This window comes from Hordeum vulgare, chromosome 6H, assembly GCF_904849725.1.
Source record: "Hordeum vulgare subsp. vulgare chromosome 6H, MorexV3_pseudomolecules_assembly, whole genome shotgun sequence".
In the NCBI taxonomy this organism is placed as follows: Eukaryota; Viridiplantae; Streptophyta; class Magnoliopsida; order Poales; family Poaceae; genus Hordeum; species Hordeum vulgare.
This window is the reverse complement of record NC_058523.1, coordinates 367916983-367943309: the sequence shown is the minus strand read 5'-3', so window position 1 is coordinate 367943309 and position 26327 is coordinate 367916983. Positions and strand designations below refer to the sequence as shown.

The 26327-nt window shown below is 41.7% G+C and overlaps 2 non-coding genes across 2 annotated transcripts; both read right to left on the bottom strand.

The window, feature by feature from the left end:
* Positions 1-18874: 18874 nt before the first annotated feature.
* Positions 18875-19023, bottom strand: LOC123406772. Its single transcript, XR_006612428.1, has one exon. It is a non-coding gene; the product is annotated as a small nucleolar RNA snoR136 (small nucleolar RNA).
* Positions 19024-19073: 50 nt separating this feature from the next.
* LOC123406491 lies at positions 19074-19169 on the bottom strand. The gene has a single exon (XR_006612181.1). It is a non-coding gene; the product is annotated as a small nucleolar RNA SNORD25 (small nucleolar RNA).
* Positions 19170-26327: the final 7158 nt, after the last annotated feature.

Here is a 26327-nt window from a genome sequence, read left to right as displayed (position 1 = left end):
TCAGTCGCCAAGTTAGGGCACTGAAGATCTGAACCGAAGAGCTTCTACTTTTACTTTCCCAGTTCATCGTGTTCTTCATTCACGGTAATTAAAATCCTATTTTACTACCCATGTTGATCCATTTATTTTTCTTTAGGTCCGTGAAATCAGATATTCCTCAGAAACTCCTTCATCTGTGCACACCCATGTCTTGAACACTTGATGAATTTCACTAAGTCACTAAGTTCTTCATGAGATTCCTCAATTGTGTAAATTTTCAAATCTGCACAACTCTGGAGCTCAAGATCAGAATGCTTATTTAAATTCCTCAACGTAAGTCATTTTTCAATTTCCTCAAATCTGAGAACACATATGACCTCTCCAAACTCTTCGCACCTATACTCTATTCACAGGTACAAAATGCCAGGTGATGAATCACTAGGTTCTCATCAACTTAACTCATTTGCAGCATTTCTTGAATAAAAATTACGTGTGTGCTCAGATTCCTCAAGAATACAAATTCCTCAGCAAAAACCTCAGCTCAAGAAAATGGAGGAAGACAGTAAACAAAAGGGTGGCAAGAAGCTAGAACAGAACACTGCTTTTGAAATCCCACACGAAATATATGTTGATTACTACACGCGAGATGAAGAAATTCATGGGAAAGAAACCACTGCAAAACGCAAGATCATGCTTCAAAGGATTGAACGCAGATGGGCAAAGGAGTGAAAGGAATACAGGTACGTCACTCCAAAGTATGCCAAGAAGTTTGCCCTCAAACTTCCTTGCAAAAGATTGCCTCAGGGAGACCAACAAACTGTAGATCCCTCCAGCATAGCCACAATTGAAGACTACCCCGAGGAAAAAGACAAGTATTTGTCTAAGCTGCAGAAAAAAGCAATCGTTGTTGTAACAAAGTTTAATGTGGATTCTGTTGCTGCTGCCTCCTCCTCTGCTGATGAGGCTTCTGCTACAAAACAACCTCCCAAGAAGGCACTCATGAAGAAATCAAGTGTCAAGTCAAAACCCTCAATAGATTTATCCAAAGAGCAACTTCCTCAGAAAGAAGCAACAACGGTTGCAAAGTCCTCAACTGCAGCAAAGTCTTCACTTCCTCTGCAGCCATAGCCCAGGCAGCATCAGTCAGGGAATCCAAATTCCTCATTACCATCGGCCTCACGCACAGCTCAGGAATCTTCACCAAGTATATTGAAAACGTAGATGACTACTGGGAGAGGAACAAGGCCGAGCCCAAGCAAAGTTGTCAATATCCCTTCTGCATCAGAGGGAAGTGAGGACTATGATGATGAAACTCTTCAAGCCATCATCAAGAACAAACAAGAAAGGGTTGCACAAGCTACTGGAAACACCATTCCCCTCGCACTGGATCCAAAAGTGGTGCTGAACTTCATCGATCTTTGGTATGAGGATCCAAACACACCCATTGATGATTTGAAACTTCCACCTGGACTCAGCCACATGGTTACTTCATTCATCAATGAAGCAAAGTGGAAGGATCAGCAAGCCAAACAAGCTCGGGCCGCAAAGATTAAAAAGAAGAAGTACTTGAAACAAAATCTCCTTAACCTATCGCCTGAGAAACTTGTCTCTACTCAGGCTGAGTTGAAAACCCTCACCGAGAATTACACAATTCTTCATACAGACCAAAAGGGTGTCAAAGTGAGGTTTATCAAGGCCGCAACTGAAGCCATTGATGAGTACAACAACAGAGTTGCAGCGCCAAAACAACCAACCATTCCTCAGTCTAGCTACAATGTACAACTGGTTGATGAAGATGAAGAACCAGCTGCTAATGAAACTACTCAGAATGTTCGTGCTGAAGAATCTGCCAGGCCAGAAAGTGCTTATGCAACGCCAGATGAAAATGCTCCTTCACCAATGTCTTCAAAAGTGAAGAAAGTGACACTTCCGTCTGCCTCGGACGTGAAGGAAACAAAAGCTGCTGAGAAGGAAGCCAAGAAAAGAAAGGCATCAACACCTCCAATGTCTTGACAGACAAAACGCATGAAGACTATGCCTACTACATCATCAGCTCTAGTGGATGTAACTCCCCTCAGCATTGCACCATCATACATGATTGTACCATTCGGTGAAGAGCGTATCATTCCAAAATAGGATGAGGAAAAGGATGAAAATCGCTCTGCAACATCCACACCAATAGATGAGGAAATTCAAGCTGATCAATTTCCTCAAGTCTCAACATCTCCTCCTCAAAACCCAGAAATGACTGCTGAAGAAAAGGAGGATGATGAAGACATTGGCAGCAGCACACCTGTAATCCATGATGACTTCTGGGAAAAGGATCATCCAAACTCGCCAATGACTTCACAAATTCCTCAAACTATCGCATCTCCTTCAGCCACAGAAATTCCGACTGGCTCTCAAGAAAAGAGCTCACGTGTGAAATTAGCACCAGACCAAGAATTAGCTCCATCAGCTGATGAAACAGAAAAGGAAACTGTTGTACCAGAAACTGCATCTCCTCCTCCGGCACAGCAAATTCCTTAAACTGAAGAACAAGCCCCTGATGAAAATGCCTCGGCACAGGATAAAGATACAACTGATGAACCACTTGTAGCAAATCCTGACACTGCAATTGTGGTGGCCAAAAATCCTCAAGATGATGAAATTCAACATCAAAATCTTCAACAAAGCCTAATCATCCCTACTCAAAGAGGCCAAAGTTTCTGAAAGAAGATTTCTATCATGAATATCATTTCTTCATGGGAGAAAACCCATATGATAAGCTTCGTATCAGGCATAGGAAGTTTTGGACGAGAACTCAACTCAATTACTATGTTGTTGTGCTTGTGGGAAAGAGGAAGATATTTCATCACACGCACATTCCTCATTGTGATATGGAGGAAATTCCTTGCTTTACCCCTATTCTGAGTGTTCTTCACAACGCAGGGCTACTGCCCTTTTGCACAGCTATTGGTGAGTGGAATACATATATGATTCTTAAGTTCTATGCCACACTTCATATCTCAGGTGACCCCAAAAACATCAACTCTTGGGTCTTGGACTGGATGACTCAGCACACTCACTTAGCAGCTCCAGACATAGAATTGCTTCGAGCTCTACCAATCTTAATTCCTTCAGATGAGGCAATTGACCTATATGATGAAAGAGATTTGTGAAATCAGCTAATGGATGCCCTCATGAAGCCTTTAGCTTTAGGCCAACCTCCAAGGACTAGGTTCCTAGTGAAGGAATTAAAGTATGTGCCCAGAACTGTCTACAGAATATTGGCCTATTCCTTCGCACCTATCAAAGGGCATGATAATAAAGAAGATGTTGTTGGAATCATGAAGAACATCTTGTTCAACGTCATTGATGGAATCAAAATGAACCTTCACGACTTCTTCTTGAGGACTTTGGCCAACAATGCTTTGTCTCCATTTGAGGTGAAGATTTATGCGCCTTGGATCATGAGAGTCATCAGAACCAGATCCGCCATCAACTATCAAGCTGACTACCAGAATCACCTCGGCTATCTGCCTCCTCTCAAAGTCATCAAGAAATCATTTGAACCAGTTGAGGGAAAAGGCAAGTCTAAGATTGGTGAAGGATATCATCCACTGGATGGTCAATTTCGCAAGGCTGCATCCTACTCCTCATATGATGACACTGCCACACTAGAATCTGATGGCAGAGCAAAACCTCCAAGTCCAACTGCCCCATGGGGGATGACTAATAGAGAGCTTCTCCTCAGTCTTCATCAGAAAGTTGATCAAAACCATAAGTGGGTGAAACACTAGTTTGGCTCTATTGTGAAAACCCTATATGATACTGAAAATGCAGTGAAGAAAAATAACTATTATCTTCATGAGGTATCTGATCGCACCTGGGCCATATGTCACATCTCAAGACTCGTGAGGAACTCAAAGAACTGGAATTCACTCAAGACTTTGACTGGTCGTGGCCACCAAAGAAGAAATTCAAGAAGACCCCAGTTCCTGACCTGGTAGACACCTCTTATTCCTCATTCTGCTCTGCTGATTCTGATGAAGAACTTGTTGATACTGCAACCGGCCCAACCAGGAAGATTGGCACGAAGGACGCGAGCGCCTCTCCTCCACCACAGAAGTGAAATTCTTCATGGGCGTTAGTCCTCAGTTTCATACCTTTTCGTCACTTGATGACAAAGGGGGAGAAATCTGAGAGTTAGTCTTAAAGTGGGTCAAATTTATGGGCTTATAAACTTTATTAAGTTATAAACTCTTGTTTCTTTTGAAATGTTTGATGTAATGAGTTGTAACTTAAGCCCGATGGTGTTCTCACACTTATGAACGTTTTTCCTCGCATGCTTATTCCTCAAGTTATGCATGCATGCTGAAATTCGTCAGACACCATTTTTTATCATGCATTTCAAATTCCTCGTACTATATGTCAAACGCATGCATGAATTACAAGATACATGGGGAGATCTCCATGATATATATCATCAATGTGCATTTGCAGTCCAACACAAATTCCTCAATATATGCACATCTTCACGGGGAGTTTCTCTGTATCTTGCCTTCAAATTCCTTAAACTCAGAACTTACATGTCATATTATTATACCCGTTGAAAACTTAACCTATTTGTCATCAACCACCAAAAGGGGGAAGATTGTAAGTGCATCTAGTGCCCCTTAGTGATTTTGGTGGTTTGAAGACTTATATGTTAAGAGACTGATATGTTTGTAAGTGCACATATGCTCTATATGTCGCTCAGGAGTTTGAGTTATTCGACGAATATCGACCCCTAAAAATGTGTGTCTTTGGGTGAAGATTTTGGTCATTCCTTGAAGACTTTGATCGCGAAGAAATTCATATTCCTCATAAATATATTGAAGATGAGGAATTTAATGTGCCTCGAAGAAAATACTCTAAAGACTTTGAAACTTGAAGATTTACTATTTATGTTCCATTTTCTTTATTCTTGAGTCATAGGAACACCGTACTATTAAAGGGGGTCGAGGTAAAACTTTGGAACGAATTTCCTCATGATGCTCAACCCAAACCTACACCTACCAAATCCTCAAAGTGAGGAAAATGAGAGACATGAGGACTTTCACAGTTGAAAGTTCTGACCGTTATCGCACCACACGCCACCTGTCCCAAATATTTTCCACCCAACAGTCATATCATTAAGGGCATTTATGTCAAATCATGTCGGGATGCTCCCATGCTATAAATAGCCACTGCCACAACCACTAGCTGGTTGGCAGCTCCGAGAGAAACTGACACTTGTCATTTAGAGCAACCCAAATTCCTCAAAGCCTTGAGCGAATATCATCAAGTGAAGAAATACTCCAAACACCCAAACCCAAACCAAAACCCAAGTGGTTGAGCATCACTGGAGAAGTTATTCCTGTGAGGAACCGACGCTTGTTACCTTTGAGGACTGTGCATCCTCTAGACGTCTAGACGCCATGGTCTAGAGCATCCAGCAGTCAATTATGGATCGTCGGTTGACCAAGTTTGTAAGGGTTTGGAAGTCTGCCCTGAAGATTTACCACAAGTGTTGGGCGAGGACTGTGTCTCCTTAGCTCAAGGAGAATACGGTAGGGACTATGTGTCCCGGGACTGTGTGTCCTTTGGTTTCAATACCAAGCCGCTCCAAACCAGACGTACAACTGTCATAGCAGTTGGAACTGGGTCATCAACAACTGTCTTCATCAAGCTATCGGTTCTATTTCCTCAACTCCTTTCATTTCCTTAATTGCATGTTGAAGACTTTCATCTGTACTGTTTGAAGAATGTGACTGGAGACTTTCTCTAAATTTATCACCTCAAATTATTCACCTGAGTTATTAATCACGTGCTTATCGTGTACTCGTGACCTGTGCAAACCGATTCTCTTATTTCACGCTAAGTACTTTGATGTAGACGTTTTTGCACTTCTGACTAAGTACTATTTCCGCTGCACTCAGATCATGACTGAGGATTTTCCTCACTAGGATTTTCCTGAGTGATGAAATTGTAAAAATCGCCTATTCACCCACCCTCTAGTCGATATAACACACTTTCAAAGGTATACAAAGGCATATCATTGGGATCAACATGAGTATTTTTACTAGCAACCATATTCATAAGAGCATCCACTTTTTCACTCAAAGTAGCAATTTCTTTGACAGAATTTACCTTCTTACCAGTTGGAGCTCTTTCGGTATGCCTTTTAGAATAATTTGTCATAATGTTGTCCAGAAGTTTGGTGGCCTCTCCTAAGGTCATATCCATGAGGTACCACCTCCATGAGAATCTAGAAGATTTCTAGACACAAAATTTAGTCCAGCATAGAAACTTTGGATAATCATCCACAAGTTTAAACAATGAGTTGGGCAATTTATTATCATTAATTTCAATCTCTCCCATGTTTTTGCAACATGCTCATGATCTTGCTGTTTAAAATTCATTATTTGATTTCTAAGGGAGATGATCTTAGCAGGAGGAAAATACTTGGCAATGAAAGCATCCTTACACTTATCCCACGTTCCAATACTATTACGAGGTAAAGATGAAACCCAAGCTTTAGCTTTATCTCTCACCAAAAAAGGAAATAATTTTAATTTCACAATATCATTATCCATATCCTTTTTCGTTTGCATATCACATAATTCAACAAAGGTATTAAGATGAGCAGCGGGATCCTCATTAGGACTTCCCGAAAATTTAATCTTTCATCACAAGATTCAGCAATGCAGCATTAATATCAAAAGCCTCCGCACTAGTGGTGGGTGGTATAGGACTACTAATAAAATCATTATTATTAGTATTTGAGAATTCACACAATTTATTAGTATCTTGAGACATGGTGACTGAACTAGCAAACACGGGTGGGCCCAGGATTTTAAGAGTGTGTATTCAAAACTCAAAGGTTCACAATTCTAAAAAGCCTCTTGTTTTTGGCACGTATACATGATTATAATACCATTTTATATAAAATGTGTTATACAAAAAAGATAAAATATTGAATTGGGAATAGTAACATAGATTCATAAAATTGATCATAACTAAATTTTTTTATGTGCGATCATCTTGGAATTGTGAAACATCTGAAAGTGGCAACATATGATATAAATGGGGTATAATCAGTAGTACTAATGCCAGTACACCCAAACAAATTCACATCCAGCACTACTACTGCCAGCATCTCAAAAAAAACATTTGACCAACAAACAATTCTGAAGCACCTCCATGAAAATGAATCCTAGACAACCATCCAATAATTATCTAAAAGGTTGTAAGGAAATCAGATCTGATGAAGAAATATTAGAAAAACGTATCTGAAAACATCGATGTGTCAACTGTCGAACGAGATTGAGGCCTCGACTTAATCTCCATGTCAGATGCATATGCAGCGCCGTTCTGTGCGAGCCCGCCACTGCGTCGGATGCCCCTGCCACTATGCAACCGTGGAGCGTGTGCTTTTTAGCGATGGGAACTGGAGTCTGGGAGCGGCGGTTCATATGATCGATCGATTAGGGCTTACTGTGATTGCTCCCACGTCCAATATAGAATTTTGAAATGGGCTCGGACTGGCCTACTAGGCGAAGGAGATTTGGGCCAGAAAGTCATGTTACAGGTAGGCTGGCAAATCGTTGGGCTGGACGCGATACAACCTTTTATTCTGTGTAGATCTCTCTTTTTTCATACAGTACAAGTTACACACTTTATATATACATAATTCTTTGACAAAAATAATGGTTATTCAAGTGAATACCCATGAATTGAACTGGGCCCGCCCATGCTAGCAAAGCAACAACCAAGACAAGTAAACTAGCAAGCGACGAAGTAAACTAGCAACAAGCAAAGGTAAATATTTTTCGTACTTTTAATTTTTATGTAACAAACTAAATATAACAGCAAATAAAAATAAGAACAAGCGAATGAAAATTTGTGAGAAGCTACTTGATAGTTGGTGATGGTATTCCCCGGCAACGGCGCAAGAAATCCATCCTGATGACTGTGGTCTGTGTTGGGTTTTCCGTGAAGAGGAACGGGTTATCGCAGCACAATGCGGGTAAGTATTTCCCTCGATTATGAAACCAAGGTTTATCTAATCAATAGGAATACCAATCCTCAACCGTCTTCAGCGACTGCACATAAAGAAACAAACAACTTGCACCCAACACGGGCAAGAGGGTTGTCAATCCCCTTGATGTCGTTATTTGCAAGCAAATGAGGTGTGTAGATAATTGTAAATTGCAAAATAAAATAAAACACAATAATAACCACGACCGACTAGTTGCACTACACAGATATCATCATGAGTACTTCGCGAGGTGTCACCCTCGGTACCCGATAGTAGCTCTGCAGCGTCGTACAACTAAGGGGGGTGTAAGTGCTGCGTCAGGTCTTGGCTCGTCGATCAGGGATTGAGACTTGATGATAAAGCGGTACAACTGGACTAAGGGTCAGAGGGGATGACTTCTCCACCTATACTAAACAGTTTTAAGGTGTAGTAGAATAATGTAGCAGTTCATCAAAATTAGGCTATGCATCAGATATAGGAGCTAACTACAAAAGTAGCAAAATTCTAATGCAAGCATGAGGGAGAAAGAAATGGGCGATATAAGAATGATCAAGGGGAGTTTGCTTGCCTTGTTGCTCTGCGGCAAAGGGCTGGTCATCAGGAGGGTAGTCGTACCCGGCAGCAGCGTCAATCTCGGGGTCTACCGATAAGAAGAGGGCGGAAGAAACAATAAATATAAACGCAGATGCAAACATTAAGCATGACATGTCAAGATGCAGGGCTAGGCATGAGCTAACGCAGTATCATCCGTCATAGATGGATCGGGAAAATATCAGATGATATTTCATGGGTCTCTGATACGTCCCAAACGTATCTATAATTTCTGTTTGTTTCATGCTCTTTTTGGTGACATTGTTATATGTTTTGCTACACTTTTATACCTTTTTACACATATTTGGACTAACCTACTAACTTAGTGCACCCAGTGCCAGTTTGTGTCTGCTGATGTCTTTCAATTGCAGGGACTTTACCCCAATTTTCAGAGCCCAAAAAATCCCAAGAAAAATATATAAAAATCAGCGTGACGGAAGATTCATGAGGCATCAAGGTGGGCCAGATGGGAACCAGGCCCTGCCCAGGTGGCCACCCAGCGCGGCCCCCTCCTGGCCGCGCCACCACGCCACCTGGGTGGAGGGTCCACCCCCTGGTGCGCTCCTATGGCCTATATTTACCCCTCGGATGGAAATCCCTACATATATATCCAGAATCACGAATTTCTCCTCTGTTCCGCCGCCGCGGCGCTTCTGAGATCGGGAGCGCCAGAAGACCTCTTCCCGGCACCCTGTCGGAGGGAGGATTGACTTCCGGGAGCTTCTCCACCACCATGGACGCTTCCGGAACGTGTCGTGAGCAGTCCTCCTTGGACCATGAGTACATGACCAGTAGCTATGTGATGTCTTCTCTCCAATCTTGTGCTTCAATGCTTAGCCCTTGTGAGCTGCCCTACATGATCAAGTCATCTATGTAATTTACCTGTTGTTCCTATGCTGAGTTTGCTCGGATCCGATGGATTATGAGATTATGTTCAGATTGTGATGAGTTATATATTTGGTTCTCCTTTTATATTATGTTCTTGACTAATTCATGCATGTTCTCCATTGCTTTTTATTGCTTTGGCCGAGTAGTAGATTGTAACTCCAAGAGGGAGCGTTATGCATGATTGTGGGTTCATGCCCCCTGATGTCTAGCTTGAGTGACAAAAACATGAGACTAGGGGATGTGTTGTTGACACCAGGGAGAAAACAACGGTGCTTGTGACCACAGTTGCAAGGATTATTTACCTTACGCAAAGTTCGTTGATGAAGTTGTCCGTTGCTTTGAGTTTACACTTTGGGTGGGGCTCACAACTTAATACCAGCGAGATGTTCTGGATAGATATCTCAAGGTGGATGATTAGAGAGTAGATGCTGATGGATAAGCGGTCTACTTGTCTTGGCGTACTGCCCATTACTTTTGAGCCTCTAACTTTCTTGTAGCATGGTTAGCATTGCGGTGCATTTATAATTCTGTCAATTGCCGAGCTGTAATTTGTTTACCCGACATAGTTGTTTATCGTCTTTTGGGAGAGAGACATCACTAGTGAACATCATGGGACTCTGGTCCATATTTCCACCATTGTTTACACCTCCACCATTTACTGCTTTTATTTACTTTTCCGTTGCAATCACTATCGCTATTCTCGCTTGTGTTTTGATCCTTTGCAAACTACAAGGCCGGAGAGATTGACAACCTTTGTGAAATCGTTGGGAGCAAATTTATTTGTTGTGTGTGCAGGTCCAGGTCTTCTGCTAGCGCCAGAGCAGCAGACACCTACTTGTTGATCCTCTGAGTCCTCCTGGTTCGATAAACCTTACAGTCCCCGTGTAAGGGAAATTTTCTGGTGACTACATCTCCACCTTCCACTTGGGGTAACCAACGAGGGGCGAGAAGTATATCCATCAACTCGTCATCAAGAAAATTTCTGGCGCCATTGCCGGGGACTCCAATCTTCAAGATAGGGAAGTTGCACACTATCTTTTACCTTTGCTTTTTAGTCTTGTTGGTTTGCTTTCTAGTTTTTGCTTTAGAGTCTTATACCAAAAACCACAAAAAAAATAGTTGCTTTGTTCTTGCTTGTTGCTGCTGCTATGGGTTCCGCTGAGAACACCAAGTTGTGTGACTTCACTAGTCACAACAACAATGATTTTACCTTCACTTCAATTGCTCCAATTGCCACTGTGGGTATTTATAAAAGTAACAAACCTTGTGACTATGTTAATTATTATGGAGAATTATGCCCTTGGCATGGTCTCCCCGGGAAGGAACCGGATCTTTGGTTTGAAGTTGCTCCTAAACGTCCCCAAACTTGGGAAGACATACAAACTTTTATAATAGGGTGCAAATCAAATATAGAGGATGACACTACAATTTTACATAATAGAGATGATATTAATTTTGATAATTTTAGTCTTTTCGAAGTTATCACTTTTTTGCAAATAATGCCTAAAGACCCCCACACTAGTACACTCAATATTGCCTTCACCGAGCATATTACCAATGGTCTTATCAAACCTAGGGAGGAGAAGCTCAAGCTAGAGACTTCTATTGCTAGAAAACTAGAAGATGGTTGGGATCCTATGGTCAAGATTAAATTGATTAATTTCTCTTGCTTTGTTTTATGTGATGTTGGAGCTAGTGCCTCCGTTATGCCCAAAAGAATGTATGATATGCTTGATTTGAAACCTTTTGATCAATGTTCTTTTGGTGTTCGTCTTATTGATTCTTCCATAAAGAAACCTTTAGGGAGGATTGATGATGTTCTTATTGTTGTCAATGATGATTATGTTCCCGTTGATTTTCTTTTTATGGACATTGAGTGTGATCCCTCATGTCCAATTATTTTGGGACGTCCTTTTCTCCGCCCCGTTGGTGCTATCATTAACATGAAAGAAGGGACCATTAGATTCCAATTTCCCCTTAAGAAGGGAATGGAACACTTCCCTCGAAAGAAGATTAAGTTACCTTATGAGTCCGTTATTCGGGCAAGTTATTCTTTTGGAATTGATAATACTTCATCTTTTTTGCATCATGCCTAGCTCAAAGGCATAAAAGGAAGCGCTTGTTGGGAGGCAACCCAATTTGTTTTTTACTTCCAGTTCTAGTGGTCTTGATGCTTGTTACTACTGTAGCAACATCATTGTATCTTTATTTTCAAGCTTTGTGCCAAGTTTTAGCCTTCGATTGCAGGAAAGTTCAAAAGTTGGGACATGCTGTCCAGAAACAGATTCTGTCTGCTTGACGGAAAAATTCGCCAAAAATCACCAGATCATCTTTTTCATCTGAATTTTTTGATAGTATGCTCTATATAATTGTCTTTGTGGCGTCTGTTCTGAGTTTTTTGATTTGAGTTGTAGAAGTGCCCCGAAAAAAATTATGTACTACATGTTGTTCTGTTTTTCCTAGATTTTGCCTTGTTTTGCGTTTTCACTGTTTTGCAAATCTTAAGCTTACTTTTTCTTTGCAAAAGCCTTTTGGAAATCTTGTGAAACAGTAGCTCTTCCTGAAAATCTTTATTTCTAGTAGAGAATAAATTATTTTATTATGGGCACTAACCACTCTAATCAGCTTGTGATGAGTTCCGTATGAAGGGAGTTTTCAAGTATGCGATGGAAGATGATGAAAGAAGATCCAGGAGTGTCAAGCGCTCAAGCTTGGGGATGCCCCCATGCAACCCCAAGAAATATTCAAGGATACTCAAGCGTCTAAGCTTGGGGATGCCCCCGTGCATCCCCTTCTCCATCAACAATCATCAGTTCGCCCTTCTCCATGTTATATTTTTATCACGTCATATGTTATGTGCTATGCTTGGAGCGTCCCGCTCTTTACTTTTAGTTTGTTTTAGTTTTTCTTGTTGTTCATAACAAGTTGGAACCTAGCCTTCTTTATTTGGGATAGAAACACGCTCCACTCCACCCTAGAACACAACACAGGTTTTCATGCTTATCTTTTTTGTGTGTTCTTTATCTTTTCATAGCTATTGTCATGCTTAGCTCTTAGTTTTCATGCTTTATCTTTTTAAGAGCTTTTATTTAGGTTGATTTTGGAACTCACTTGAGTTATCATGCTTATCTTGTTTAGAGAGTTGGCTTGTTGCACTGAGTTGTGTGTCTTGCATGAGTAGGTAATTGGGGTTGCTATTTAAGTATAGTAGTAACTTGCAATAGTTTTAAGGTATTGATTTGAGTAATGTTTGGACTATTGGTGTCAAGAGCTTGAGCCTATTAATGATAGGTGTCGTATTTTGTGAAATCTGTGTGTATTTTAAAAAACTAAAAAAAATAGTTGAGAACTCTAGCTACTAGATGGATACCTAACCTTTGGATGGGTTGGAATGTATAGAGTACCCTCACATTATCATGGGTCGAGGATGCGCAAGGATAACCAAACCCCAAACACTCCTCCTCGAAGTACTTGTCTCTTTGTGAATCTCCTGACTAGATAGAGAGTTACCGATAGTAAGTGCATGAGTTCTTCGGACTAATGCGAGTATTCGATTGTTGGCACTTCCACCATCCATATTTTGCTAGCCTCTTCGGTACCATGCATTTCCCTTTCTCATCATGAGAGTTGGTGCAAACTTCGGGTGCATCCAAACCCTTGGCATGATACGCTCTGCCATCATAAGCCTCATTATATTTTTCGTCAAAACAGCCACCATACCTACCTATTAAGGCATTTCCATAGCCTTTCCGAGATACATTGTCATGCAATATCCACCATCTCATGACTTGATCTTCATGTCATACATGCTTTTGCTTGATCAAGGAGCCGCATGCTAGTTGGACTTGCCTTTATTATTGCTACATGATGCACTAGTTTCATTGCATATCCTGCTACACTGGAGATGCATACATTTGCATACATCATGATAGTTTTCATTTGTCTTTATGTTGAGTACTTCTTATAAAGTGTGAATATCTTCTTTTTATTCTTGTAAAACATAGAGTGTTTCCCTTAAGTGAGGAAAAGATCCCAAAGAGGACAAATTAAAAGATCCCAAAAGAGGACACATGAAAAGATCCCAAAGAGGACAAATGAGAGATAAATAGAAAGAGCCAAAGAGTCCACAAAAGAAAAGAAAAAGATAAACAAAAAAGAAAAGAAAAAGAGAAGGGGGCAACACTACTATTCCTTTTGAAAGATGCACACTCGTACTCCATTGTTATATTTGTACTCCATAGAGATTATCATTCATGCATAACTATGTGGGTACCCTTACACTATAGAACTTGGCTTGTATATTCCAATGATGAGCCTCCTCAAATGAGCTCTAGGTCTTCATGACCAAGAAAGTTGGATGCACCCCCACTATTTCTATTCGAGAGCTTACCTTAGCTCATATGTGCATCCGTTGCATGGCAATCCCTACTCCTCACATCATATCTATCATTTGGCTTTCTCTCGCCTATGATTGTCCTCATTGATGTAAGCCTTTCACACTTTTTTTGTCTTCCTTACCCATCATTATTTTCTTTGCCATCCTAAGTGCCAACATATCTTGCTTGTGCTCATCCATTGCATGAGTGCTCAAAGTCGAAAGGGAGAGGATCATTTTGACTTGTGCCTGACTAGTGGTCTGGGGATGAGTCAAAATAAGATTCGGAAGGAGACCAAGTGTGAAGTTTTAGTAGATTGAGTTCTCAATTAAACTATATAATATTTTTATGCTCTAAATCCATCTCCCACTTCTTGCACGCAAACACCATTTGGAGACATTCGAGTCACGAATAGCGAGAGCTCTTGCACCTTTATGTTCTTACTTTGCTATTTTCAATACTAAATATAGACTCTTGCTTGTTATTGTCTTGACTTGAATTACATATCTTACTTGCTTTACTTTGAAGTTCTTATATGTGTGTTAGCATGTCACCACATAAATTATTTGTGTTATCATTTATCTACTCGAGGACAAGCAGACATTAAGCTTGGGGATGTTGATACGTCCCAAACGTATCTATAATTTTTGTTTGTTCCATGCTCTTTTGGGTGACATTGTTATATGTTTTGCTACACTTTTATACCTTTTTACACATATTTCGACTAACCTACTAACTCGGTGCACCCAGTGCTAGTTTATGTCTACTGATGTATTTTAATTGCAGGGACTTTACCCCAATTTTCAGAGCCCCAAAATCCTGAGAAAAATATATAAAAACCAGCGTGACGAAAGCTTCACGAGGCATCAAGGTGGGCCAGAGGGGAGCCAGGCCCTACCCAACCGGCCACCCTGCGCGGCCCCCTCCTGTCCGCGCCACCAGGCCGCCTGGGTGGAGGGTCCACCCCATGGCGCCCTCCTTTGGCCTATATTTACCCCTCGGACGGAAAACCCTACATATATATCCAGAGTCACGAGTTTCTCCTCTGTTCCGCCGCCGCAGCGCTTCCGGGATCGGGAGCGCCAGAAGACCTCTTCTCGGCACCCTGCTGGAGGGAGGATTGACCTCCGGGAGCTTCTCCACCACCATGGACGCTTCCCAGATTTGCCATGAGTAGTCCTCCTTTGACCATGAGTCCATGACCAGTAGCTATGTGATGTCTCTCTCCAATCTTGTGCTTCAATGCTTAGCCCTTGTGAGCTGGCCTACATGATCAAGACATCTATGTAATTTACCTGTTGTTGCTATGCTGAGTTTGCTCGGATCCGATGGATTATGAGATTATGTTCAGATTGTGATGAGTTATATATTTGGTTCTCCTTTTATATTATGTTCTTGACTAATTCATGCATGTTCTCCATTGCTTTTTATTGCTTTGGCCGAGTAGTAGATTGTAACTCCAAGAGGGAGCGTTATGCATGATTGTGGGTTCATGCCCCCTGATGTCTAGCTTGAGTGACAAAAACATGAGACTAGAGGATGTGTTGTTGACACCAGGGAGAAAACAACGGTGCTTGTGACCACGGTTGCAAGGATTATTTACCTTACGCAAAGTTCGTTGATGAAGTTGCCCGTTGCTTTGAGTTTACACTTTGGGTGGGGCTCACAACTTAATACCAACGAGATGTTCTGGATAGATATCTTAAGGTGGATGATTAGAGAGTAGATGCTGATGGATAAGCGGTCTACTTGTCTTGGCGTACTGCCCATTACTTTTGAGCCTCTAACTTTCTTGTAGCATGGTTAGCATTGCGGTGCATTTATAATTCTGTCAATTGCCGAGCTGTAATTTGTTTACCCTAGCATTATTGTTTATCGTCTTTTGGGAGAGAGACATCACTAGTGAACATCATGGGACTCTGGTCCATATTTTGACCCTTGTTTACACCTTCACCATTTACCATTTTTATTTACTTTTCTGTTGCAATCACTGTGGCTATTCCCGCTTGTGTTATGATCCTTTGCAAACTACAAGACCGGAGAGATTGACGGCGTATCCGAGCTCGTCCTGTTTTGCAGATTAATTTTCATGTTCAAAATATTTTCATCTCACTTTGGTTTATTTTATATTAATTTTTAAAGTTTTATTCAACATTAGAAATTAAACAGATTTAAATAATTCATATATTTCAATTCTGATATCGGCAATGATGTCATACACATCAGCAGTCAAGAGTATTTTTGACTAGTCAAATATGACCAATGGGTCCCATGTTTCATAGGCACATTTATTTTACGGTTTAATAAATTTTTAATCAGGTTAATTAATGGGGGTGGGACCCAACTGAAGTATTTTATTTAGCTTAGTGAACAAATTTAGGTAACAGTTTATTTAATTAATTCACCTAATCTTTAAACATAACTAAATACTTATTTATCTATTATTATTATATTAAATCTTAATTATTCCATAACAATCATTATTTTTAAACTAAATAACTAATATAATTAATTAATTAATTATTAAATATTTATAAAATCATATTATTATTATTATTATTTACTTATTTTCATTTTCAGTTTTAGGGGCATGGCCCCGCATGTCATTGGGACAACAAGCACACGCATACTCTAAACACACACACATTCTTCACACACCAATTATATAGATACATTCATAAATGCATAAATCGTACATACATACTTTTGCATATACATACATCTACATACATATATACCTATATAGATAGTTTGCTCCTCAAAATACATACTTTTGCATATACATACATCTACATCTACATACATACATATGCATAAATCGTACATACATACTTTTGCATATACATACATACATATATATATACATATAGAACATTCAAAATGCTTCAAACATAGATAGTACAAAATGCAACATTCAAAAAACAACTGACGTTCCAAGAACTTCAGAGCAATACTGAACCAGGAGGATTATCTACACAGTTGATCAACTGAGGGTTTCTAATCAAGTGGTGGATTTGTATCAACAGTCCATTCTGATATTTGTTGTTGGCTTAGTAGGGAACGCAATCTGAAGCCAAGTCAGATTTTCTGTGTTCCTGAATTAATTCTGGTTCCTTGAATTTCTGAATGGAACTTCCAAGCATTGATTGCCCTTCTAGTAAATGCAGCACTTGCTGAACGCCAGCAAGGTCTGTGACACTGACTGCCGCATAACATTCACCGACATATGTGCAGATCCTTGATACACATAGAATACCAAGATTTCAAATGGTGAATGTGTTCAATTCACATAGAATAATCAAAGTTAGGTTAAAACATATGCAAATGTAAGCTGAAAGCTATGATTATGGTTAAAACAATTCTATATGTTTCATACTATTATGAATCAAAAGGTCCTACAAGGGGAACAAGATATTATAGGGGAAATTACAAGGTTCAGACATCCAAGAAACAAATTAGCAACAAAAGCCCTTTAGACAAGGGTGAATGTTTCAAGAAACGGGCCTTAAATTTGATATCATTGTCAAATTATTTCTTTATTCACTAAACAATGGCAAATATCAGAAGAATATTTCCGGTCAACATGCTACATATAAGAGATGAAATAACAGCAAATGCCCTATCAGAGTAACTATGACAAATTATATTGACCCATCTGGACATACATCCATAGCTAATATATTAAATTCATCATGTAGGGCGGTTGAATTAAAACCAACAGAAAATAAAGAAACTTGGAACATTTCATGTTTGATGCAAAAACCAGAGGGCACGCAGATGAATATAGGAAGCAAAAAAATGGTAGAAAATGGCAACATTTCAATGGATTAAAAACAAATCTCTTTGACTCTTCATGAAACCAAGCAAACATCATTCGAAGTTCTATGGTTTAAGTTGCAAACCTGTTGTTTGATTCAAGATCAATTCTAATACTATTTTACAAATCCTAGTGAGTTTAAATCGGTAAGTTTCTTCATTTACTCATTCAGCTTAGTTAAGATTGATATCTTAATACACCAACTCGCAAGCCTTTTGCGTGTTCACAAGAAAAAATTGGTGTCCCGGTCACTTCTTCCAAAACAAAATTCTCAGCCCGACTTACTACAGCAGCACACCAGTGAAACAAAAAACATATGGGAGAGAGGCACTAAACGCACATATAGGATGAGGTTTTTGAGATCACTACTGGAGAGGGTCCTAACAGAGGAATAAGGAGGGAAACCACACCCAAATGACTCGATGTCGTCCAATAAAACAAAGAGTACAAAGAAACATTAACAGAATAGTAGTAATTGAAGAAATGATTATCTCATGGCATGTCCCAAAGTTTAACTGCAGCAACGCCGCTATCAAGGGCAATGGAATATGAGACCACCTTCAAATGGAGAAATTCCAGAGGAATCTACACGTTCAAAGGTTTGTTTTGTGACGTTCGCCAAGGAATATACAAACATAGATAGTTTGCTCCTAAACAGGCAGAAGGACTCGGATGTCCCCCCGTCTCACAACAAGATAGTTTTCCAACAAAATGCAACATTGAAAAAACAACTGACATTCCGAGAACTTCAGAGCAATACTTAACCAGGAGGATTATCTACATAGTTGATCAACCGAGGGCTTCTAATCAAGTGGTGGATTTGTATCAACAGTCCATTCTGATATTTGTTGTTGGCCTTAGTAGGGAATGCAATCCGAAGCCAAGTCAGATTTTCTGTTTTCCTGAATTGATTCTGGTTCCTTGAATTTCTGAATTGAATTTCCAAGGTCTGGTTGCCCTTCTAGTCAATGCAGCGCTTGCTGAACGCCAGCAACAAGGTCTGTGACACTGACTGCCGCATAGCATTCGTTGACATATATGCAGATCCTTGGTCCACATGATACAGTTTCTTATTAGGTTCATTTATTTGATCTGCCCGTTTCAGTTTTCAGACAATCAGACCATGTGCTAAAAAAGGATTCCAAATTTTAAAAACATAACAGAATTCAGAAAGTAATGTAGTGTAGTTCCTCGACGTCCAATCACATCACAAAACTTCCGCGGTGGATAGCGAGAGGAACAATTGCTTTCTGCTTCCCGTCTGCATACTGCCCGGGAACCATACAAATTGATTCACAGACACGAATACTGTTAAGAGAAGCAGCAGACAAAAACACACGTCAAATACAAGATCCAAAATTGGAATCATGATTTTCAAGACAACTCAGTCCCTTAGATGTTCTTTGACCATGCGATCATTTCCGCAGGAGTCATTACAGGTCTGTAACTGTAAAATTAGCTCATCACGGTTGTCAAAATCAAGATTCGAAAGAGGCAAATCAAATAACAAATTTTTTGCTTTGGTGTGTGATGTAAATGTATGTAAGAGCCACCGGCGCCCTGCGAGAGAAACTCGGAGGGCACACGAGAGGGGCGAACTCGGGATACAACGGGATGATGTTGCTTCAAGGGAACGAGTCCATTGGGAACCGATCAGACTCGAGAGACCGATCATCCCAATGACCAGATGACGAAGCACAAACAAATCACTAGAATCAAATTTGAGACGAGATAAAGAACAGCAAAACGAAACGAGAGACACAAATCAACGAGGGCGAAGAAGCAAATCTGCCGGCTGCCGAAGACGGGCGGAGAAGGAGGCGGCGGTGATGGTGTAAACGGGGGAAGAGGCAACTGCGATTTATAGCCAACGCGCGTCGCTGCCTTCGCCAGCAAAACCCTAATGGGCCCTAGGGCGGTGATGGGTCAGTGTGCTGCTATGGGCCGCAAGACATTTTTTCAGGGTGTGAACAAAATACGGGCTCCGTATTGAGTCAGAACTTTTGCTTAGGACTCGAAACAAATCTGACCCCGTACAAAACAAAGATGAAATAACCCTTACCATTCAAAAAAGAAGAAAGATGCGATAACTCTTTCCATACAAACTTGAAATGTGCAGCGATAAATCAAAAAAAAATATACATTGAACAACAAGAATAAAATGTGCCCCATTGCAATGCACATGTATCTAGCTATTAGCAGTTTTTCCCTCATGTCGCCCAAATTCATAACAAAAAAAGTAGTTTTCATCAAAGAAATACGGATGTATTTAGCTAATAGCTGTATTTTAAAGAGGTTGAATGTGTATTTTAAAAATGTTCAGCCTATGCGTAAAATGGTCAATGTGTATTTAAAATAAGAAAACGCATATTTGAAAATTGATTTTTTTAAACAAACATAAAAAACTAACAAAAAAACGGACAGAGCCTTCCTAAAACCGAACAGAATGTTCCTAGAACTGGCCATGAGGTTTTCAAACGGCTTGTAGAAGATTCACAAAGCCATTTGGGTACGTTGTTGAGCCAGGCCAGCTATGTTTTTGCTCACGACAAGCATTTGCATCCGTAAGCATTAGTGGCAGAGACGAAAATTATTAGCGGTTTTGTGGTTATACTTTGCTCTGGATGGTATGATGTGCATCTTCTATGGATGTTATTTTCGTAGGAGTTGCTGGACAATTTTCAAGCATGCATTTTTTCTTAGAGCATCTGAGAGTCGTTTGACTCCGAGTGCGTTCCGACGATGGCTGTTCTCGACCTTGGGGTGAGCGAGTTTCCACCCGCGTCCACAGGTTTCGGCCCCCATACGTCAATGTTTTTAAATTTCTCTTTCCCGCTGTTCAAAAACACGTCGCGAGTTCGGCGATCCGTGTCATAGTTCGGCGATCAAACACACCAATAATTCGACGATCAAAAGAAAATGATAAAAACGGATCACGCGGCCGACTAGGGGGGGTGCGGCTCCTCCACCAGCGTAGACGGGCTCATAATCAGCGTCGTCGGCGTAGTCGGGCTCGTGGTCGGCATGCGCTCTGCGTTGGTGGGCGCCGTCGTCGTGATCGTCGTTGCGATCGCGGTTGCGGTTGCGGTAGTGGTCACCGTTGCAGTCGCCGTCGGCGATGTCATCTAGTTCAAGATGAGGTCACGATGTACTATGTACCACGCCTTCACCTTCTCGTCCATCGTCGATGTGTCTGTCCTCATCATGAACTCCAGGTCGGTGTTCCTCTTCTTTGCAGCGGTCTTGATCATCAATGTCGACCACCGCGCGTCGAATTTCTCCTGCCGCCTAGCAGCGCTGCTCTTGACGCCCGCGAAGCATTGCTCGATCGAAGCCTGCAACCGTTGGGCAGCGGGCGCCGCGTCTCTCGCCACCCTGGCCTTTTTGGTGCCATCTGGGCGCCCTACTGCCGCAGCCGGGGCAGACGCGTCCGGGTTATAAGTCTCCTTGGCCTTGTCGAGAGCGAGTCGAACCTCCCTCCACTTCTCGCACGGGTCGATCCTGGAGAACACGTGAAGGAACATGAACTTTTTGTCCTCGTTGTCGGCGCGGTACATGGCGAACATCCGAAGCATCTGCACAAGACGGCGGACGAAACATGTCGGCAAAGCACACGGCGACGTGATGAACTAGGGCCGGCGAATTGTGGGCATACCTGACCCTCGACGTTGGCGCCACTTCCCGGGCAAGCTGTGACCTCCTCCATGATGTCATGCCACTTGTTGCAGGCTGTCTGGATCGTCGACCAATGGTTCACCATCGCCTTCTCGTCGCGGTCCATGTGGATGTTGGCGAAGTCGGGGTCGACCAGCTTGCGTTCATCGAACGCCATTTTGATTCTCCCCCAGTACATGTCATTGTTCTGATTTGTGCCAGTGGTCGGGTCAATGCTAACAGTCTTTCATGCTTCGGCAAGGCACTCATCTTCCTTGGATGTCCACTTGACGCGGAGTTTGTCCGTCTTGGCATTCGCCGGCCGCTTTCTCTTCCCCCTTTTTCTACGGCACTGGTTCCGGTTCCACCTCCACTTCCTCGTCCTCCCCTTCCCCCTCCTCGGCGTTGTCGAGCTGGTCATCGATGTCGTCGTTTGTGTCCGTTGTTTCATCTTGTGTGCCGAACTCTGGGTGCGACGCTGTGGCGACGGAGCTGCTCGTGATGATCTCGTCCATGTCGACGGCGTCGGCGTAGTTAAACTAGAGCGACGAAGTGGGTGCGAACGGAAGGACGCCAGGGCGCAGAAACGACGCAGGTGAGACTGCTGACGAGTACGTCGACAGCAAGTAGTTGTACTGTGTGTTGAGGCCGGCGTTGAACACGGGCGAGGGAGTACGCTAGTCTTGGCCAAAACCGACGGGGGAGGAACGTTGCGGCGCGCCATGCGGGAAGGTGGTGTTGGGATTGAAGTCGCCATCGTGCAAGAACCCATGTATTATATATGCTTTTGGTGTAGAATCATCCGAGGAATCCATTGGTGGAATCAGATTTCACTTTAGAGAAACTTCATAAAACTGACATTTTCTATCATGATGCCATGTTTAGAGCTTTGTATTATGTGGTGCTTTGACCCTATGAGGATGAATCCTTGATGTAGTGGTAGTGGGTGAACCCCTCTACAGAATGGGGTCTTAGTTTTGTTCATAGGAATTTGTATGCACCTTTTGTGCCTTGTCAAAGTTGACACTTTGCTGAAACTGACAGCTTGGTGAAAATCTGTGATTTTCACTAAGTCTGAGAATCTGGTGTTATTTTCTTCCCGTGTTGTCTTGGTTGTAAAAGCTCATGTGTTGGGAAACAGCCCATGCAACAAACTAAAGTTTGTGAGATTTTGTGTTTGTCTAGCTCCCTGTTAAATTTCATGCTCATACACTTCCTGTAGATATCATTTTGGAGGCTGCCAAATGCTTCAGAGCATAAGCAGCTGGTGAAAATCTGAAGTTTTCACTAAGTCCCAGAATCTGTAATATTTTGTCCAAGTTAGTGCATGTAGATCTGCTCATGTGTGACTCCTTTGTATTAACTTCTTGCACACGGTTGTAGAGCTTTTGAATGGCTTTTGCCTCATATCTTGTTTGGCTCATTTGGATGGCTGTAGATACTTTAAATGTTGTAGACAAACTGCTATGATATTGTTAAAAACATATTGCATGTTTTGGTTGATTTAAAGCTTGTGTGGGCATTGTTGATGGTGTGGTGTGTTTCCATGCACCACCCCACTTATATTTGATTGTTTGATCATGTGGCAACCTCATAACACCAGGAGAGTGCCATTAGAGTGTGTTTGTGGCTGATTTGAACCGTAGGTCTCCATATCATGTTTTTAGTTTCCGGTTGATCCATAGCTCCGTTCTCTACGTTCTTTATATGTTTTTGCATCGTTTTCTCGTGTTGCACATGTTCATGCCATCATCATGCATGTCAAGATAACTTAACATGATGTTCTGTCTAGAATTCTCTTAACTCAACTAATGCATATGAAAGTGACTAGAATAGTGATGCATGCTTCCTTCTTCACTCATGCATCATATTGTTTGTTGCGTCATGTTGTGTTGGTGTTCATTGGTTGTTGTTTTATCTTGGGTAACATCGGTATCGGAGAGCGAGTACGTGGATTCTGGAGAGTACGTGCAGGAAGATCAAGAGCAGTTCCAAGCTGAAGAATTCACAGGCAAGACGACCGTGACCTTGATACGGTATCTAGCTTTGTTATGCTTAGAATCACGTTTCCTTCGATACATGCTCGCTGCCTACCACTTGATATAAATGCCTCCTAACATTGCCATGAAACCCAAACACCTTCCTCTCCTAACAAATGTTGTTTGGCTAAGTAGGCTTGCTCAACCTCTAATGAATAGCTTTGCTAGTTGCAGGTGCCAGCTGTATCATGTGATAACATGAGTATTTTGTTATCATTATGTTTAAACTGCTATTTAATTAATGCACCTATATACTTGGTAAATGACAGAAGGCCTAGCCTTTTGTCGGGTGATTTGTTCTGTTGTTGTCGCCTTAGTTTCGGCTACCGGTGTTTGATTCCATAACTGATCGCTCCTAACACGTTCGGGGTTGTTATGGGTCCCCCCTTGATAAATTGCGTAGTGTTAAGGCTTGTCCGGCAGGACCCAACATTGGTTTTAATCTGCTAATCACCTAATAATAATTTGCATAGGGAATAGCTACCCCGAGGATTTAATCAACAACCCGGGCCAGTGCTCCTCATGAGTGTTGGTCCAAATTGGAGAGACTCTGGGGCCACCACAAGGAAACTTGAGGTTTGGTTCCTGTAGGCTTTCCCATCCATCGTGTCCTGAGACTGAGATACGCGGCTCTTATCGGGGTCGTCGACACGACGGGAGGTCCTGCTAGATTTGTCTTACCTTAGCGATATATCTTGCATATAGGAATCCCGGTAAAACTTTGGGTCTCCTCAAAGTTGAGGTTTTCCTCTAAGGAATCCGACGAGATCACGAGATTCGTGATAGAGGATTACTTTGCGGCCCGTGGCAGTTTGTGATGGACTAGTTGGAGCACCCCTGCAGGGTTTAATCTTTCGAAAAGCCGTGCCCGCGGTTATGTGGCAAACATGGATAATTTGTTAACATCCGGTTCTAGACAACTTAAAGTAACTCTAATAAAACTGTCAACTGTGTGCGTAACTGTGACTGTCTCCTTGGAAGACCTCTCTTCGATCGGGAACACGGTGAGGTTATGTTTGACGTAAGTAGGTGCTTAGGATCACTTAGTGATCATCTAGTCTTCAATCGCTCGCGTAGACCACCATATAAATTACTCTGATCATCGTAAGTTAGCCACCATACATGCTTAGGTTGCTGCAAACCATACGATAAACCTTCCTCACCTAATAACTTGACTAGATTCGATACCAAGGTCATCCGATTGTTGAGTCCCCGTGGCTCACAGATTACTACAAACCCCAATAGGTACAGGTACGCCCGACGCAGGAGATCCTGATGGCACCCAGCTGAAGTGGGAGTACGATGAGGAGTCTGACCGACTGTACGTGAACTATCCGGAGGACCGAGGCCGTGGTCGTGATCGTGGGCCAGCATGCGGGGTGTCATAGTTTTACTTGTTTCATGTTGTCCGTAGCGGGACTAAACTATGCTCTGAATAATTGTGTGATTATAAATTTATGTTAAACTATCGTCAGATGGCAAGTGTATGTCCTACTTGTCATTCTTCAGTTATGTAATGTTATGATTATCTCGCTTGCGAAACGTTTAGATGCGCCTCTTTCCCTTTTGAGGCATCACCCCCAAAATAGGAAAGGGTCGCATCTTAGTCGTTACACTTGCATGCCGAATTTGTTTAGGACATCCTTGAGGTATTTCTCGTGAGAGATGAAGATGCCATTGCGTTGTTGACGAATTTGAAGACCTAGGAAGAATTTCAACTCCCCCATCATGGACATTAGATATTCTTCACCCACCATGTAGCCAAATTCATCACTATAACGTCTCTTAGTATAACCAAAGATAATGTCGTCTACTTATATTTGGCACACGAATAGTTCATTGTCATAAGATTTTGTGAAAAGAGTTGGATCAAGTGAATCGGGTTTGAAGCCTTTCTTCACGAGGAATTCCTTCAACGTGTCATACCATGCCCGAGGGGCTTGCTTGAGGCCATCGAGAGCCTTGTTCAGTCTGAAGACTTTATCAGGATGCTTTGGTTCTTCAAAACCCGGGGACTGAGCAACATATACTTCTTCCTCAAGCTTACAATTGAGGAATGCACTTTTCACATCCATTTGATATAAGGTGATATTATGATGATTAACATAAGCAAGCAATATACGAATAGATTCAAGTCTAGAAAAAGTGCAAAAGTTTCATCAAAGTCAATTCCCTCAACCTGTGTGTAGCCTTGTGCTACAAGTCATGCCTTATTCCTCACTGCGTGACCATCTTCGTCTTGCTTGTTTCGGTAGATCCACTTGGTACCGATGATATTGTGCTTGCGAGGATGAGGTAGCTTGACAAGTTCCCACACATTGTTAAGCTTGAATTGATGTAGTTCCTCTTGCATTGCTTGAATCCACTTAGGCTCCATGAAGGCTTCATCAACCTTTGAGGGTTTTGTGATAGACACAAAGGAAGAGTGCCCACCAAAGTTAGTTAAATGTGAAGCTTTTGAGCGAGTGATGGGACATGGTGCATTGATGTCATCGAGAATTTTGTCCATTTGCACTTCATTTGCAACCCTTGGATGCGCACGTTGATGACTTTGTTCGGGTTGAAGAATTTAACCAGCAACAATTTCCTCACGTGCACCAACTCAAATTTCTTCGTTGTTTGGATGGCTTCTTCAATAGATAGAGGTTCAGTGGGGATGATATCTTCATTAGCATTGAACCTAATGTATTCCTCAGGATCCAATTCATCTAGCACGGGAGGCACGTGCTCTCTTTGCCAGCCGTTAGTTTCATCGAACCGCACATCTAGAGTTTCAACAACTTTGTTGTGGTAGTTGTTGAAGACTCTGTAGGTATGCGAGTACTTTCCGTAACCAAGAATAAAACCCTTATGTGCTTTCGGTGCAAGATTATAACTATGGTGAGGATCTCTAATACAACATCTTGCACTGAAGACTTTGAAATGACTTACATTGGGTT